This window comes from Cornus florida, unplaced genomic scaffold (genome assembly GCF_030987335.1).
Source record: "Cornus florida cultivar Cherokee Brave unplaced genomic scaffold, ASM3098733v1 CherokeeBrave_3.0.0_Hap2_Chr01, whole genome shotgun sequence".
NCBI classification, from domain to species: Eukaryota; Viridiplantae; Streptophyta; class Magnoliopsida; order Cornales; family Cornaceae; genus Cornus; species Cornus florida.
In genome coordinates, this window is record NW_026775571.1 from 79061193 (window position 1) to 79080388 (window position 19196).

The window sequence follows — 19196 nt, forward strand, 5'->3', positions numbered from 1 at the left end:
TCTATGTGGAAAGGTGACAAGCATGATTTGTATGTTAAATTTGTGCCAATGGTATGCCAAAATGTTTATATGAAGAAATTGTTAGCATGCCTTATATGATGGAAATATGCTAATTTTGTATGTAAAGATGATTATATGAATATTTTATAAGCATGTTAAATGTTTGGTTAATTGATTATGTGAAGTAACTTGTTGAGTTTTGTGTTGTGGAAGCATGCTTGTATAATGTGGTTTTGATGTTGTTGGATGGCATATTCATTTCATGATGCTAGCTAGGTGCATACATGGAAGGATTTTAGTTCATGCATTGGGTAGAAAATGTGTGAGTGAAAGGGGAATTTGAAAAGGATGAAGTTTCAAGTTAGTGGAATTGTGATGGATGGAAGACAAGAGGTAGTCTTGTTTCCGAGATTTCGGTAGCTAAGCCCCAAATGGTTGGATGAGTGGTGGTCTCATGCCAGGGATAGCTAGCCAATGTTCCAAATGGTGGATAGGCGGTAGACTTGTACCATTTAGAGCTAGAAGTCTCTAGTGTGGATTTGTGTAGTGAGAGGGAATATTGGTTGGGAAAGTGTTATTGTGTGTAGGATGAGATTATGGGATTGGTTTAGGCTGGATTCATGGCATAAGCATTGATTGCATTTTTAGTTTTGCGGTGGACTTATGTGTGTGAGTGTGGTTAAGTTGATACATATAGATTGTTGCTAATGTCATGTATTGTTGATTCAATTATTTCCACTGTAATAGCATGATTCTCTTACCTTGCTCTCCCTTTTCTATTTGTGTTTATTCACGGGACTTTAAGAGTCGTGCCTTAGGCATACTATACTGAGCGATGGTGCTTACCCCTTTACTTTAAACATTTTCAGGGTTTGGAAGAGAAGTGGTGGATGGTGTACCCTTATGAGCTTAGGCACAGATGTAGAGTCTATCTCCAACATCTTTTGTAACTCATGTTATATATATCTGTAAAGTTTTCGGTATGAGCATGTATTAATTTGTAATTATTTTCATGGGACTGTAAATTTATTGTCTTGGCAATGATGTTTGGATGCTATATTATCTATGTATATGAATGCTTTAGAACATGTTTGGCTTGGTCTAAATGACCAATTTTTGATTTAGAGGAGAGAGTAATAAAAAAAAGGGGTCATTACAGCATTTTCTGGGTTTAGTCCGGTCAATCGGATTTCAATCCAATATATTGATCGGATTTCAATTCAATCGATCAGATTTTTTCATACTTAAAATATTTTGAAATCTTTTTAAAATCTGCTCTCGGTCCGATCATTCGGATTTCCCAGATTTAGAAAATTTTAAGGTTGTCAAAAATCGCTTGGATTGGCCAGACTTCAAACAATCATAATTTAGTTATTTCTAACCCAAATTAAGCCATTCTCGAATTTAGATTGATGCATTTTGAGCCGCCTTTCCATTGGCGTCAATCTCATTTTATAATTTTAACTTAAAATGACTATTTTAACCCCGTGAGCCTAAGGTTCCGATATGAACCCAAAGTCGGATTTACCATTCTTGAATGATCTAAAGTGGTTATAAATGACTAGTATGACTTCATTATGACTCATAACTCTTGGTAAAGTGCATAATGATAATTTGTTCCTTAGTTAAACTTGAGTTCGGGTAAGAACTTGGATAGCGATTCGGATCCTAGGGTTCGGGGCGTTATACCACCACTAAATGTTAAGTCACTATTTTGCCCATTAGATGCCATTCCATTGAAAAATATTCACCCAAAATATCTTGCACACACACAAACACACATATACATACACACGCACATAATTTACATGCGAATATAAATGATAAATGAGAATAGAAAATCGGGAAAGATTCCCGAGCACGGAAAACGGTCCCAACCCCAAAACTCAAAAATGATATTGATAGCTCAAAAATAGTGGAAATGGTCCAAATGCATTTATATGAGTCCCAAACTCCTAGAAATGTCTCAAACGATCCCCGGGACTCACGTGGCATGCAAAACGAGACCCCAAAATAATAAATACAAAAATAAATAAAAAGCGCCGAAAAATCCAAAAAATATAGGGCATTACAAGATGAGATGAGAAATGAACAAAATCCTACACCTTGAGTGAAATTTAAAAGATGGGTTAGAGGCAAATGATGGAGGTAAACACCTCCAAGGCAAATATAACCTTTTGGTTACATTCATATTGATTAAAATAGTAATCACTATAAAACAATTATTTCTATAATAAAAATTCTTTTTTACATTCTATCTTTAAGTTTTGTAAAATCCTTTTTTGTACACAATGGGTTACATAAATATTATGTAATCTTGAGCTTATATATTTTAAAATTTTATTTTTATTTATGTTACCAAGCAGATTCATTGTGTTAAAGCTGTTGCCATTGAAACTTCAGTTTAAATCTTGCATTATATAATAGTACAAATAGAGATTCTCCATTTTTTCTAAAATGTACACACAGTTTAAAATTCATATGTTAATGAGAATGGATTACATGATAGAATAAATTCCTAAAAAAAAAATATATGTATAATTTACCTTTTGTACCATCTTTTCCGCACACCATAAATTGCCTTTTGGTCACCTTATGACTTAGTGAAATTGGTTGTTTTATTAATATTTTATATTATAAATATAAAATTGTTATGAGTACGTATTAGATATTAAGGGTAAAAATATAATTTGTACAACTTTTAGAACTCGGTTCTTTTATTTAACAAACAATTTTAATGAATTCAACACTTAAAATTAAAACATTATCAAACAGTTTTTCAAATTAGTACATTCAGCACTTAAAATTTCACTTCTTAATTTTCATTTTTATCCAATAGCACCTGAATTTAATTAAGTGAAAACTATAAATGGTCATGAATAAAGAAGGAAACAATTTTGAATCAATATAAGTTATGAGAAACTTATAAATCTATAACAAAGAATTAATTTTGCTCTTGCAGTAGATGTATTTATATTATTAGTAAAGAAAATATAATCATTAAACTAACTTAAATACCAAAAAATCAAAATGATTTGAGTTCATTTAGACCTCCGACAAAAATTTCAAATATATAAGAGTCTCCTCATTGAACAAAAAAAATTGTATTTTGGGCCCTAAACGATAAAATTTGGCCGAAAAAAATCACTAACTAAAATTATCGAGTTTTTATTATTAGGTCATTTTCGATCAGAAATGAATCTTCTCGAATTAAAAAATCGATCGAATTGTATCTGAAAAAAGTCAATAAAACTATCTAACACCAGAATAGTTAGATCATACATTGAAGGATCTGCATGCAAGCACGACAGCCGCCCCCACTGATTTTATTATTTTCCATAATTACCTATAAATTTTGTGAAAATCTTAAAAATATCTTTACTTTTTTATGAAATTCTTAAAAGTACCCCCACTCAATTTCTAATAATACCTCTCATACAATTCTTTGGGTAGGTCATATCTGAATCTATGTGTGATTGTTGGAGTTTGTCTCTTCATGTCATGAGTTGTGTGATGGTGGGGTGGTGGAGTAAGACATGTGCTTTTTACACCATGCTAAGTCATTGTGGGTGCATATTTTAGTGCAGAAGAACCACATGGTCTCCAAACTCCAAAGTGAAGGACGAGCAAAAGCGCAAGAATTGAAGGGCATGTTGACATTCATCCACTCAATTTTAATGCACACCTATACTTTTGTTGTGAGTGAACTGATAGATCTGGACCCTAGGATGAGCTTACCATATAATATGCACTTGTTCTTGTATCTCATACTAGGATTTCTGTACCTCTATTTAATTTCAATTAATACTTTCACCAACTGTTTCAGTTGTGCCACTTTAGACATTAGTAAACCAATTATACTGTTAGTTTTTCTGAAAATATATACATGTTACATTTTGTATACAGATTGGACTCAAATGTTAGGAACTACCGACAATTCTTTCAAGGGTATCGTGATGGTATTAAAAACACATGACACAATTCGAACAACAGTCGAACAAGATTAAAAGTGCCTTAAATTTTGATTTTTATTTTTTGAAGTTGTAAGGGACATGATAAAAAAAAAAAAACAGAGACATAATTGCAGTGGAAAATGAAATGGCAATGTGTGGTATCTCCATTGTGCCATATCCAAAAAAGAACATTAGACCCCAGTGGCTTCTCTTTCCTCCTAAGTATTTATGTTCTCTCATTTATCATTTCTTGGTTGAGTGAATTAAGGTGATCACCAAAGTGAGAGAAGAAAAGAAGATACAGTGAACAGAGAATGGCTGTGATTTTCAATGCCAGTAGAAACTTCCAATCTCTCAAATTCCCTTCCTCTGCTCGCATGCCAATGGTCCACCGTCTCACAAATTTCAAGATCTCCATGGCTTCCAACCTCCCCTCAAGCTCGGGGTGAGTTTTCTTGTTCCCTTTGTTTGAGTCATTTCCTTCCTATCATGTTTTACGTTAACAAGTTCATTCTTTCAACCTATCATGTTTTCTATAATATATTTATTAATTGCTTTTTTCTGTCTAATTAGCAGGGGTTTTATTTTTATTATGAGTGGTATTGGTAATATTAATTAATTTTTAGAAAGAAGATAAGTCGGTTTGGAAGGTGACAATTAGATTTACTTCTTTAGTTTTTTTAATTTTAATTTTAATTTTATTTTAATTTTTATTTATTTATTTATTTACTTATTTTATCTTGTCAAAAGGGAGAGTTTATCTAACTTATGTAACTTATATTTTTTTTGGTCTTGTCAAAAGAGAGAGTATTCAATATGATGCATCATGCGAATCATACCTATGGATCAAAGTGGAAGTGTGCAACTGATATATATATATATATATATATATATATATATATATATATATATATAAACTGTCTGCTCTCCACGTTCAAACAAGAAGTGCTATTGAAACTTCTGACAATGTACTCTTGTCCACATGTTCTGAGTCTTATGTATACAACAAATAAGAAGTGTGAATGAAAATATGGTGAAATTCGATTTTTCAAAATACCTAATCGATAAATTATAGGGTGAAACACTTCCACCTCCCTTGAGGTTTGTTCAAATATCTCCAAATTTAAATTATTGTTAAAATAACTTCTGATAACATTTGAGGTTTGTCCAAATTAATTAGATTCTCTAACCTATCAGAGTTGAACCTTGTTAATGGAATATTTTATAAATGCCCAAATTACAAGTGAGAGAAAATGACTAGGATAACCTAGCTTGCTAGTATATCAAATAACCATTTTAGTATATAATTCAACGTATTTGCTATAAAAACAAATTATTCAATAAATAATTCATATAATTTAACAAAATAGACATTGGCTAATTATAATTCATCATTTGATTTATCAACAAACCGCTTGTTCAAAAACAATTGTCTTCAACTGCTCACAAAAAAATATTTTTGACTCGGCAAAACCAATATCCGAAAGAGTAGATATAAGAAAAGGTAGTTGTGGTTGAAATGGTCATTTGATATTCTAATAAATTCATTTTCTCTCACTTAAGGATAGTTTGGACATTTAAAAAATATTCCATTGATTAACATTAGGGGTGTTTAGAGAAATTTGGATAAACTTCAAGGAGTATTAGGGGTGGTCAGAGAAATTTGAATAAACTTCAAGGAGTATTAGGGATTATTTTGACAAATCTTAGGGGAGGTACGTCAAGGCTATTTTGATAATAGTTTTAAAAGAGAGATATTTGAACAAACTTCAAAGGAGGTGAGGTGCTATTTTGTCAATACTTTCAACTGAAAGATATTTGGACAAATTTTAGGGGAGCTTAGGGTATTATACATACCAACCAAAAATAAAATAAAATAAAAATAAAAATAAATAAAATGAATTGAGGAGGATGTTGGATCATAGAATCCCAACTCGACCCGTTGAGGGAAAGTTTTTTTAAGGCTACTTATGCTTTAGGTCTAAAAATGTTGATTCAATTGATTAATTGGATGTTTATTCCCATATTCTGGACTATATAGAGACAAGAACTAGTCATCAATTTTCTTTTAACAGTTCAATTTTTTACTAATAATGCAACAAGACAACTAGATGAATTTGAGTTCAATGACTGAACTTATCACAGAATTGAGATTTTTTTATTTAGTTTAATAAACGAGCTTGAGATTAAGCTCAATTATACCTTTATTAAACCAGCTGAGTCAAGTCCGAGCTTATCAAAATCGTGATGTGCTGTTAAAAAACTTAAAAGTAATGCTGAGTCTGAATAATCTAAAGCTTGGCTTGACTAAGTTCATTTGTAGTCCTGAATTACAGTAGTAGAAATGTTTACATTACATTTACCATTGAGGATTGGAGTGTATATGAAATAAATAGGGCCAAATATATATATATATATATATATATATATATATTTCTAGTTAGATGTTGGCATGTTGCTGCTTCTGACTTGATCCCCTTCAAACCCATCAAGTTATTAAAAACCCTCGCAACTCCAACTTAATTTAGGGAGCTTGGTTTTCTGAAGAAGCAATTCACCCGTGCTCATCAAGAGCCCCGTTTTCAAGTGACACATTCTATACCCCCTGAAAAGCAAGAGATATTCAAATCCCTGGATGGTTGGGCCAAGAACAATGTGTTAGTTCACCTAAAATCAGTTGAGAAATCTTGGCAACCACAGGATTTTTTGCGAGACCCTACTACGTCGGCCGACAAATTCGCCGAGCAAGTGAAGGAACTAAGAGAGAGGGCCAAAGATATGCCGGATGACTACTTTGTTGTGTTGGTTGGAGACATGATCACAGAAGAAGCCCTTCCAACTTACCAATCAATGTTTAATACAACTGATGGAGCTGGGGACGAAACGTGTTCAAAAAGTCTATAAAAATATATTTTTTTCACTTAAACTTTGATGGCTTGAAAATATATATTTTCCTAATTAAAAGAATTGTTTGAGAGAGATTTTTATTCAGGAAATTAAATCTGATTTTTCTGATTTTGTTTTTGAGAGTTCACACATATGCATATGAGTGATTTAGATTGGAATTAAAGCATAATTGAAGATTAAGAGATTCGGAAAAGTAGAATTTATTTATTCTTCATCAAATTCAGAATTGAAGAAAGGGGGCGATTCGATCACACTTTAAAGGGGTCAAAGTATTCATGGAGTGTTGCTTGATCTACCAGCAATCATCAGAGATCAAGAGTAAGCACATGAGGTCGAGAATTGTTGGACGGGGGAGTCACAAAATCAGGGATTGTTAGTGATTGGTTTTTGGTAATTAGAACGATAGGGTGTGAATCTGAGTCAAAGTTCAGTATACTTTGCTTCAAGCATAGTTAATCGTTTTGCTCTGAGCGACATAGTCCACGAGTTTTATTCCCATAACGATTAGTTGATTCCCACCAATTGGATTTCCTCGCTAAAGACCCTGGTGTCATCTCTCAAACTTTATTTACTTTACTTGTACTTTATTTTTACTTTGTAGGTTTGATTTTAGTTTTATTTCGATAAAATTAAAAAAAATAAAAATTAGATAAATGAGCAAGTAAAATCTATTCACTACTCATCTAGGTTGTTTTTAATACAAACTTCAACATCTTATTCTGCTGCACAACTCACAATTTGCATATTTGAGCTTAATTGTGTGATAGTGGGGCGGTGGGCTTCGATAAGATGTGTGATGGACAAGGTTTTTAATACCTAGAGTTTGGGCTCAAATGATTTTTTTGGTAAGGACTAAGACTGTTAACAGGGTGCACAAAAATTCGGTTAAATCAAAAATCCAAGCCAAACCAAAACGGACTGGACAGTTTGGTTTTGTTTGTTAATGGTTTGGTTCGGTCACGGTTCTAAATTTGTGAAACCGTAAAGATATGGTTTGGTCATAGTTTGAGATCCTTTAAGATCGAATTAGACCAAATTGAACCGTTATGTTATATATATATCTATATATATATATATATATATATATTTATTTATTTATTTATATATGTTAAATTATACCGTATATATATCATGTAAGATAATCCTATAATCCAAATCACTTAGAAGTATGCAGCAACTATCAATCCTGTGATCCACTCTTAATTGTTCTTCTCAATTTATTAGAAGATTTTTATTTTTATAGTGGCTAAGTTTTGAATTGTGCCTGTTTCTTTGTTGTTGAATTAGTAATTCTAAATGTATTAGGTTATTAGCAATTTTAAATTTATTCATTTCAGTTCTAAAAGTTATATGGAAGAATGAATTAAAAATTCTGAACATTTTAATAGTTCTGAATGTATTAGTAATTTGGTTTATTATTGTTCATGTGAATTTTAAAATATGAATACTTTTATAACAAGAAAGAAAGAAAAATAAACTGTAAAACCGAACCGTACCAAACCGGTTTTTCATGATTTGGTTTGGTTTGGCTCCTTTGGTTAAATGGTCTGGTTTGGTTTAAAATTTTATGAATCTGTTAGAATTTATTTGATTCTAAAAAATTCTTAAACTGATCCAAATCGAACCGTGTATACCTTAACTGTTAACAACTTTTGTGCAAACAGACCACAGGGTCTCCACAGTAAAGGTCAACAGGAGTGAGCAAAATGGGCATGAATTGAAGGGCATAGTGACATGTATCCACTTAATTTTAATGCACACCTCAACTTTTGTTCTTAAACCTTGCTAAAAATGTATGGTAAGGAAACTGTTAAATCTGGAAAATAAATGAAGGTTAGAGAGAGAAAGTCTGACAGATTAATGCTATTCTATTCAAAATTCTGACAAAAAAAAGAAAAAGAAAAGAAAGCTATGTATTTATTTCTTAGTTGGTTCTCACACGTATGTCTCCACTTAGACTTGAATTTTTTACCTTTTTTTAGAAAATAAGAATTTGATACCACTAGGCCATTGGCCATTGGTCCGTGCTGTATAAAAATATGTAAAAGCGCACTTAGTATGTAGTATGTGCGTATTCGTATAATTTAAAATTTTATAATAAATTGCCCCTAATTGTCAATTTGACTATTTTTTTATAATAGAAATCCAAAAATACGTACCCTTAAGGGCATTCTAGGTATTTCGCGGTCTTCATTTTTTATTATTTATTTTTATTTTTATTTTTTTTAAAACGCCAAAATACCCAGATTTTTTTTATATGTACCCATTTTTATTTATTTATAGAAAAATCACAAATTTTTGAAGTCAATGCTTTTTATTTTTATTTAGTCTCAAGTGCATTTGACGTATTTTAGTGTTTAAATTGAAGAATTATTCTTATTTACTCCATTTTAAAATTGTATGGGGTTTTTTTAACACAGTATTTGCACATTTGATATATTGTAGTAAGAGGTTATTATTATTTTTTTGGGCACTATACCCAAGAAAAATCAAGCTTAAATATTTGTTTTACAAGTTAGAGAGAGTTTAAGTGATTGCTGGTGTTTTATTAGAAAGAAAGTTGGTGATACATGCAATTGAATATGGCGAAGTCTAAACACCATTAATAAGTTATGTCACCAATATTAGCTAAGATGTAGTTTCACGGTTATGGATATGTTTTATACTCATCCTTTGTTAATGAAATCACTAGTATTAATAAGTTATTTCACATTAATAATTATGTTATCTCACTTATTGTATGCATGATTCGCAGTATTGGTCACGATATCGGTCGTGGTCGCGATGTAACATACTAGGATAAAGTTAATGTAAACTGACCGATATGAGTCGCATATCAGACTTAAAAAAGGGTCATCAGTTGATACGGCAAATCATAATTGTATGTTACAGAAGTTACCAATATAAGTAAATTACTTCTTAATGATAGGAGTCACTATAACTTATAACAACAAATTTATATTGCAGTAATAAGAATATTAAGATAGATGATAGAAATTAGTTAAAAAAGATGGATACAAGTCAAAATGTGAGGGAGAAATTAATGGTGGCATCTATTATTATGTTATTATAGAATATCTAAAGTCGTATCATTTTGGAGTTTGGATAATTCTGAATATGATCAATAACACATGTAGTGTAATAGAGTCATCCTAACATTTATGTCTATAAATTAGGCCAATGTGAATTAAGGTGGCCAGAGCTAGAGAAGAAAAGAAGATACTGTGAACAGATAATGCCTGTGATTTTCTATTCCAGCAACTTTCAATCTCTAAAATACCCTTCCTTTGCCCACATGCCAATGGCCCACCTCACATATTCCAAGATTTCCATGGCTTCCATCCTCCCCCACAGCTCCAGGTGAGTTTTCTTTTCCCCTTTGTTTGATTCATTTCTTTTCTTAGTAGTAAGAAAAATAATGGCTAGGACTTGTCTTTTACATTTTTTCCCCCACATTAACAAGTTCATTCTTTTAACCTGTCATGTTTTCTAGAATATTTTTGTATTGTTTGTTTATTCAGTCTATTTAGTAGGGATTCGAAGGAAATTTTATCCTCAAATTTCATAATTTTATTATATTTAAATGTATCATGATGATATCATCACATTTATTCGTAATTTTATCTTCTTCTTTGGGCCCTATTCGTGGCTTTGTACCGTCCTTTTTTTTATATAAAATTTTCAACAAAAATAATAATAATAATAAGAAGAAGAAGAAGAAGAAGAAGAAGAAGAAGAAGAAGAAGGAGGAGGAAGAAGAAAACTTAGGATAATTCGAAACTAAAAATTAGGAACAAACAACTGTTTTTTAAAAATCTAGTTATAAAAAAATATGTTTTTTTCATATAATTGTCTTTTATAGTCTCTATAAATATATATATATATATATATTTTTTTTCTGAATTTTTTATGAGTATTTTCAGAGTTCCAAATCAAGCAGGGCACTTAAATACCCTAATAAAAGAGGGGGATACCAGGAAGTAAATATTGGGTGCGCCAGATATGCCCAATTAATCAAATATAACATATTATCTCCTTATCAGTAATTTTATAGATGGGTGAACTAACTTTTTTTTAAATGACGCATTATCATTAATTGGGTATAGTAATGACTTGGTATGCCTATTTGATATTAGGTAGATGTTGGTAAGTGCGCCCACACATGTCTATGTTATCTCAAAAATGTCCCTCTGGCTCAAAATAGATGTTCACTTTGAGACGAGGGAGTAAATGAAGCTTAGTTAGAAATAGGGTAGCAATTGCGCACACACATGTCTAAGCTGCACATTGCACTGTTGGAATTACAATCCATGAGCGTAGGATTGCAGTATCGATGCTTGATCAAACACGGCTGTTGTTGGTTATGTTGAGCTATTATGCTCTTTATTGTATGATGTGTTTGCCTTGAGCCTCTCTGCCTTGGGTTTGTTGTTCATTTGTAGCACTGGGTTTGCCTCGGGCCTTTTTGCCTTTGGGCTGGTTGTTCTTTTGTTAGCAATGGGCTAACTGTTTGAACTTCATTGTAATATTTCCTTTTATCTTTCAAAAAAAAAAAAAAAAATTGGAGCAAAGAGTTCGTGAATAGCGCTCATGCTCACCTCTTTTAAAACTTGGTTCAAACTTTTTCATTGAGCAAACAAGTTGTATTTGAGTCCATTTTTTGAACTTCTTTAATAAACGACTCTGAGATTAAGTTTGACTATGTTTTTTATTAAACCAACCTAACTAAGTATGAGATTATCAAAATAGTGATCGATGAATTGAGATCACAAACAAACAAGCCGACTTTTAATAGTCTAAAGTTCGGTTTGACTGGTTCATTGCCAATGCTCTTTTATTTATATGGTAGAAATTTTTGCATTACGTTTAAAATTGAGGATTGAAGTGTATATATATGTTCATCAAATTCACTCTTTGATCACCGTAAACACATCAAGTTCTTAACTTATCACATCCTACTTAAATATATAGGGAGCTTGGTTTGCAGAAGAAGCAATTCACCCTTGCTCAAGAGCCACGTTTTCAAGTGACACACTCTATGCCACCCGCAAAGCTGGAGATATTCAAATCCCTGGATGATTGGGCTAAGAACAATGTGTTAATCCACCTAAAACAAGTTGAGAAATCTTGGCAACCACAGTATCTTTTGCCAGACCCTACGTCGGCGGACGAATTTGCCAAGCAAGTGAAGAAACTAAGAGAGAGGACCAAAGAGATCCCAGATGACTACTTTGTTGTGTTGGTTTGGAGATATGATCACAGAAGAAGCCCTTCCAACTTACCAAACAGTGTTTAACACTATTGACGGAATTCGGTACGAGACCGGTTCAAGCCAAGGTTGTTAAAATCGGGATTCTACGCAGAATCGTTTTGGGTTCTGTAGAATCGGAATCGTAGAATCGGATCGTGAATCGTAAGATTCTACCAAATTGTGAAAAAACAATTAAAACTAACTTCTTAAACAATAAGATGTATAAAATATAATCAAAATAAGGTCAAAACACACAATATTACATACCCATGAGTCCACAAATCTCAAATCTTAACAATATTCCAAAATCTGAATATAAATAAAAGAGAATGTAGCTCAAAATAACATAGAGTTCAAACTCATCCATCTCTAAAGTTAGAAACTAAAATTACATATCCATAAAGTCATCATTGAACTCTTCATCATCACCATCTTCCTCATTAGCATCATCAACAGGATTTAATGGCTCCATGTCTTCATTATCATCAATTGTATAAATTTCCTCAACTATAAAGCATAAAGAAAGAAAGAAAATTAATATAATTTAATAATTTATACAATATTATAATAAAAGTTTAAAGTTTAAGTTCTTACGTGTCCTAGTCATCCTTTTTACTTCATCTTCTTCATCGGTATCATCTTCTTGAACTTTGTCATCAAGAACCCTCAACCATTTAGTTTTTGTTGGAAGAACCGGATCCTCTTTTTCGGTAATCCATTCATCATCAAAAGAAACATCGGAAGAAACAAATTGGTTCTACGACGGCTTGTCTTTTCACGTGCCTCTCCCTCAATTTTATGTTATACATAACAAATACCAAATCATTCAGTTTTTTTTGTTGCAACCGGTTTTTCCTTTTTGAATGCACCTAAATATATTGCCAATGAGGTTAAAACTTAAAATTAAACTATGACATTATTAAAATTTTGGAACTATGCATTGTTCGATAATTTACCATCTCAAAGGCACTCTAGTTCCTTTCACATCCCGAAGAGCTACATGTTAAACTCAATATTCTTATTGCAAACCGCTTTAACTCGGGGCACTCATCACCAAATGAATTCTAATTGCAAACCGCTTTAACTTGGGGCACTCAACCACAGACCACTTGTAATGTTTACAGGAGATCCTTTTTTTTTTCTTACTACTATTTAATTAAATAGCTAAATTCAAATTCCCTGGTAAGCTATTCCAGTTCTTCTTCCATATACTTAGTACCAAATAGTTATGAAATGATTTTATCGAATTTAATTTATTATTCCCACCTGTTATATAAACCTAATATTATGTATAGTTGAATAGTTCCAATTTTTTATGTGGGTTACAGTCTTTCTTTGTGTGTATTATTTATTCATATATCAGTCTTTCTTTGTAACCGTGAGTGAGAATTCATGTGGGTTTGTGTAAGTGAAAGATAATGGAATTTGAGTAGGAAAAAAAAAAATGAAAAGAGAGAGAGAGAGAGAGTTCAGAGTCTTATAAAGATGTGATTTTATTTGTAGCAGGAGAGATGGCAACAACTTTTGGATGTCCTTTTACATTGTCACAGTAGAAGGAACTCAAGACACAATCAATGATTTACAAATATATAATGGCCTCTGTATTTGAATGAAATATGTTACTATTTAATGTTTACAGGACAGCCTTTCTGGTGTAGCTATTTAATTACTAATTGCTACTAGTTTCAATTCAAATTTGGTTCTGTAATTTTAACAACAATATCAGATAGATCAAAATATTATTTGGCTTCAAAATTTGTAAAAATTAATGCAGTATTTGTGATTCCGCTGGTTAAAATTTCATGAAATTAAAGGGTGTCAAGGTTGATAAGATTTTCTGGACGAAGATTTGCAGAAGAATTAGAGAATAGCAATCAGTAATCACCCACTCACTGTATCCATGATTCCATACTAAAAAAAAGAGGGAGAAAAATAATTCTTAGTATAGAACATACCTGACTGAGTCGTCGAACCTGCTGCTGTATGGAATGGATCCGATCTGCTCTATAGAAGCCTCTGCACTGCCGCCTCCTCTCAGTCCTCACTCCTCACTCTTGAGTCTTGACTTCCCATTTCTAAGTCTATAATAGAGTAGGGTTTTCTGTTTTGGTTTTGTTACTTTATATTTTATAATTTATAAAATAAATAATAAAACATATAATTTGGTAAGTTTTGGGCCAGACTTGCCCAAACAACTAATATAATTAAGGCCCAAAGACCAAATATTATAAAGGCCCGCCCAAAGGCCCCAAACACCCATTTTTGGTAGAATCTGTAGAATCGTATAGAATCGTACGATTCTACGATTCTACCGATTTTACCCCCAATTCTACCAATTGAGCGATTCTGCTGCGATTTGAGTCGATTTTGAGTTTTGAGTCGTAGAATCGTGCGATTCTACGACTTAGAATCGCGATTTTGATAACTATGGTTCAAGCCTCACTTCGTGGGCAACTTGGGTTAGGGGATGGACTGCTGAAGAGAATAGGCATGGTGACCTCCTCAACAAGTATCTCTATCTCTCTGGAAGAGTTGACATGAAGCAAATTGAGAAAACAATTCAGTATCTCATTGGGTCTGGAATGGTAAGATATATATATATATACATATATATATATATACTTACCCTTAACTAGCATAAGTACCTTTGCATGAATCACATGATCTTATGTTAGCAGGTCAAAATTTAACTAAAAGAAAACACAATTATTTAAAGAGTAATGATAGACAACACGGAAGAAAAAATGCCAAAACTCCCAAAATCTGATTTGGTTAAGCCATGTCAGAATTAAATCTATAATTTATTCATCTTATTAAAGTCATAAGAAATGTATTTGTCTTTAAGAGAAAAAGTAGGGGTTGATAGTAATTTTACAAATGGTGACGAGTGAGGAGAAGTGTTGTATATATCCAATTTTGGAGAATTTTTAATTTCCGGTTTTTGAGGAGAAAGACAAATACATTTTTTAGGACTTTAATAGGATGAATAAATTATAGATTTAATTTTGACGTGACTTAAACAAATCAGATTCAGGGAGTTCTTGCGTTGCCTATCATTACTCTTATTGAAATATATGCAAGCAAATTACAATTATATAATATTACAAATCACAAATCACATTCTTTACATTGATTTTACCACTCCAACTAATTAATGCATGTGAATTATATGAATTATAGTATTTTTCATGACCAAATTAATTCTAAATCAGTTAACTAATTTAATACATTTATATTAAGATATGTTAGTTGTAAAAGGAATGAATCTCATTACATGGCAGAGAGTTTAATAGGCAGTTTTGTTAGATTAATTTGATGTATACACTAATTAATTAATCACATTAATTTCCAATGCTTATGCTTGTGGATTTTATGAAAATATAGGATATACAGACAGAAAATAATCCCTACCTATGGTTCATTTACACTTTATTCCAAGAGAGGGCAACCTTTATATCTCAAGGTAACACAGCTAGGCTTGCCAAAAAATATGGGGACACAAGCCTGGCTCAGATATGTGGTACCATAGCCTCCGATGAAAAGCGCCACGAAACTGCTTACACCAAGATAATGGAGAAGCTCTTTTAGATTGATCCTGATGCAAGTCTCGTGGCATTTGCCGACATGATGAAGAGGAGGATAACAATGCCAGCCCACTGGATGTATGATGGACGCGACGATAATCTTTTCACACACTTCTCGGCTGTTGCACAGCGACTCGGTGTCTACACTGCCAAGGACTATGCTGATGTATTAGAGTGTTTGGTTGATAGATGGAATGTAGACAAGATCAGTACTGGACTTTCGGGAGAGGGTCGAAAGGCTCAGGATTATGTTTGTGGTTTAGCTCCAAAAATTAGAAGGCTGGAGGAAAGAGCTCAGGGAAGGGCCAAGCAAGTAGTTTCCATTCCTTTCAGTTGGATTTTGGATAGAAAAGTGAATCTCTGAATGAAGAAAAAGAGACAACTGTGGTCACTCAACTCTACTGTATCTGTTAAATATAAACTTGATTTTAGTATTTTAGTATTTAGTATTTTCAAGTATTTTTATATCCATGATGTATGTGTGAATTTATCATATATGTTAGTGGGTAGTAAATTGTCTTAGTGGGAGTTAAGATTATGTAAAATCAAGAGTCATGAGAGTTAAGCCTAACAAATACTATGTTAGTGGGAGTTATGCCTATTGAAGATTATGTTAGTGGGAGAAATGAGAGTTATGGGTATTTATATGTAATTCATAAATATGTGTTTTCAAAGCTTATATAATCATGTACTCTAGCAATTTTATTAAGATATAAGTGAAATAATATATTTCTTCCTCCATTTCTTTTTCAAATTATATAGATTTGCATTTGTTTGTATAGCTCACTATTTCCAACAAAGTGGTATCAGAGCAAAGTCAAAAAGTGATATCACAGAAATAGCCAACAGTATCCTTTTCTTGAATAAAGAAACTACTCTATATGTAATAAATTAAAGGTGGAGGAGTTCTCTATATATATGGTCTCTTTTACCAGTTAGTTTGTTTTATTTTTAGGTGAAATGGGTACTAAAAAAATCAATAGATTAGAAGCTTCATTACAAGGGATACTGTTTTATTCATTAATTTATTACTCTTACTGCATATAATTTGTAGTTCGGTGACTTAGAATGAAAGACTCATTTTAATCATTTTTTTTTTTTAGAAATAAAATTTTCATTCTACAACTAAACTTATGAAATGACCGTTCACTCTTAAATAATTTTCTTCTAAAAAAATTACGTTATCAAAAAACTCTCATATTTCAAATCCAGAAACCACCACCCATTTTCACTACCACCACTGTCTTTCTCCACCACCACTGACTTCTACAACTACCAACAACACTACTGTTGCCTTCCATCATCACTGCACCATATATTGCCACCGCCTTCCACCGCTAACTACACCACTTACACACCACCGCTACCTACACCACTTACACACCACCGCTACCACCATTGCCACTGCCTTCCACCACCACCACTTACAGTAATATTGCCTTCCACCACAACCACTGCCTTCCTCCATCGCCAACACTGTCGCCTTCCAATACCACTACCTACACCACAGTTGGCTTTTATCATCACCATTGTTGCCTTCATCCACCACCTCTGCCATTTCTTTTTTTTTAAAAAAATTATAAAAGAATGTTATCTTGTTAATTTAATTTATTTGTTACTGAGAGGGAATTTTGGAGAACTCAATTTACACTATAATGGTTATTATCATTTAATTCCTGTATCATTTCATATTAGCAACCATTCCATTTTATTCTCATTCTCAATCGATTCCCATTTGCATTTTATTCCACTCATGCACAATGTGTCCTTGCTTAATTTGATAGTCTCCGACTTGATTGACCCCTACCAAAATAGGGGTAATCTCAAGCCCGAACTGAAATTGTCGACCATGTTATTCAAGGTGATAACGTCAATCTTTCAAGTATGAATGTCTGGACAATGATCAATGCCATCCAATACAACCAATTAACCTCAGCCCTTCCCTTTCCTCTATTGGTCATGAATTAATTGGAGACCAAGTTGAGTTATCATCTTCATGCTCATGATTAGACGGCATCACAAGCAGTTAAAGATTGATATTAATTCTGTTAGAAAATACCTAACCGACAAGCATAATGAGAGGGATCGTCTTCTCCTCAAGGATATAGAGATGAATGCACTAGTTACTTTTGGGCGCTTTCTAGCCTTTGAGGGTGATGTTAGGGGCAATCTCTCAAAGTAGTAGGATTTTAGAGATAGGAACTCTAGCGGTAAGATTCAATTAGGGAGTGTTTTATTTCCTAATTTAATTACAGCTTAATGCAAAAGACGGTAAATGGTTTTTAAAAATAAGTGCGTTTGATAAAATTTTATGATACCACTTAATAAAGTAACAACCGCTTAAAAAGGATTTTTAGGTGAAGAGAATGTTGTTTATCGCTTATCACAGAAGATGGTAAGTTGTTAGGTTTAAAAATATTTTTTAATGACAACTCACCTTAAAATAATCGGAATATTGAAAACCTTCACGTATGTTTCGAGCTCTCACGTTCTCTGTTGAAGTCTAGGGTTTAGTAATTTTTTTTTTTTTTTGAAAGTTGAACGTATATATTTATATAAAGGTATGATAGTTACAAAGTAAGTTAGCGGACCAACTGTGATACCCCTCAGATCCAAGACACGGGTTGATCAGGACCAGGCCCAAACCTGAGGGAATATCAAACAATTAATATTTAAAACGAACACGGAATACAAAATGAAATAAGAAATAATTACCAGCTGGAAGAAACTAAAATAAAATCCTTTAAAAATAAATACTTAAATCCGGTAATCCAAAACCTTCAATAGTTTAAACAACTCAGGAATCCATCTCTAGTAGACCCCTAAAAAATAATCCAAACTGAAATGAAACTACTCAAAGAACATCCAGAGTAAACCATAGAAAAAAGTTCTACGTCGTCAGAAGAATGAGTAGTAATCTCTGCTCAGCACGGTCAGGTCCAAGTCTGGAACTGACGAGTACCTGAAAAATAGAAGTGGGTCAGGCCCACGAACAAGTTCTATCCTACTACAATCCAAGTAGAGACTCGATACGCATATATATTCTAACCAACTCAATAATAGTTATATAATCTGTACATATATATATATTTATCCACACTATGAGACTCTCACTGGATTATGATGAGGGTCTCAACCTGAGTAGAAGGTAACATGCAAAACGCACCTGAGTGGGCATGACTACCTAAGCCTAACAGGTATACCTCAACTAACATAGCCAGCTACGCTGACGGACTGATTTTTAGAGTATTGTCGTTGCTTCATTCAATCCGTACAAAAATATTTTTCCTACCATCAAATATTTTTCCTACCATCACTTTACTAAAATTGTATAGTGATAAGCAGGGTCGAACCCATACTCAAGTTGAGACTTCGTATTGGAACTTAGATTCAAATTATTATTTAGAAAGAAAAAAGAATATTAAAACATTGTTTGGATTTTGAACTAATCTACTGAAATTTAAAACATCTAATTTAATAGACAAGAAATTAAGAAAGCAT

General features: G+C 32.6%; 1 pseudogene; it reads left to right on the top strand.

Moving 5' to 3' along the window:
* The first annotated feature begins 4267 nt into the window (after positions 1-4267).
* On the top strand, positions 4268-16059 carry LOC132275676 (stearoyl-[acyl-carrier-protein] 9-desaturase, chloroplastic-like; annotated as a pseudogene).
* Positions 16060-19196: the final 3137 nt, after the last annotated feature.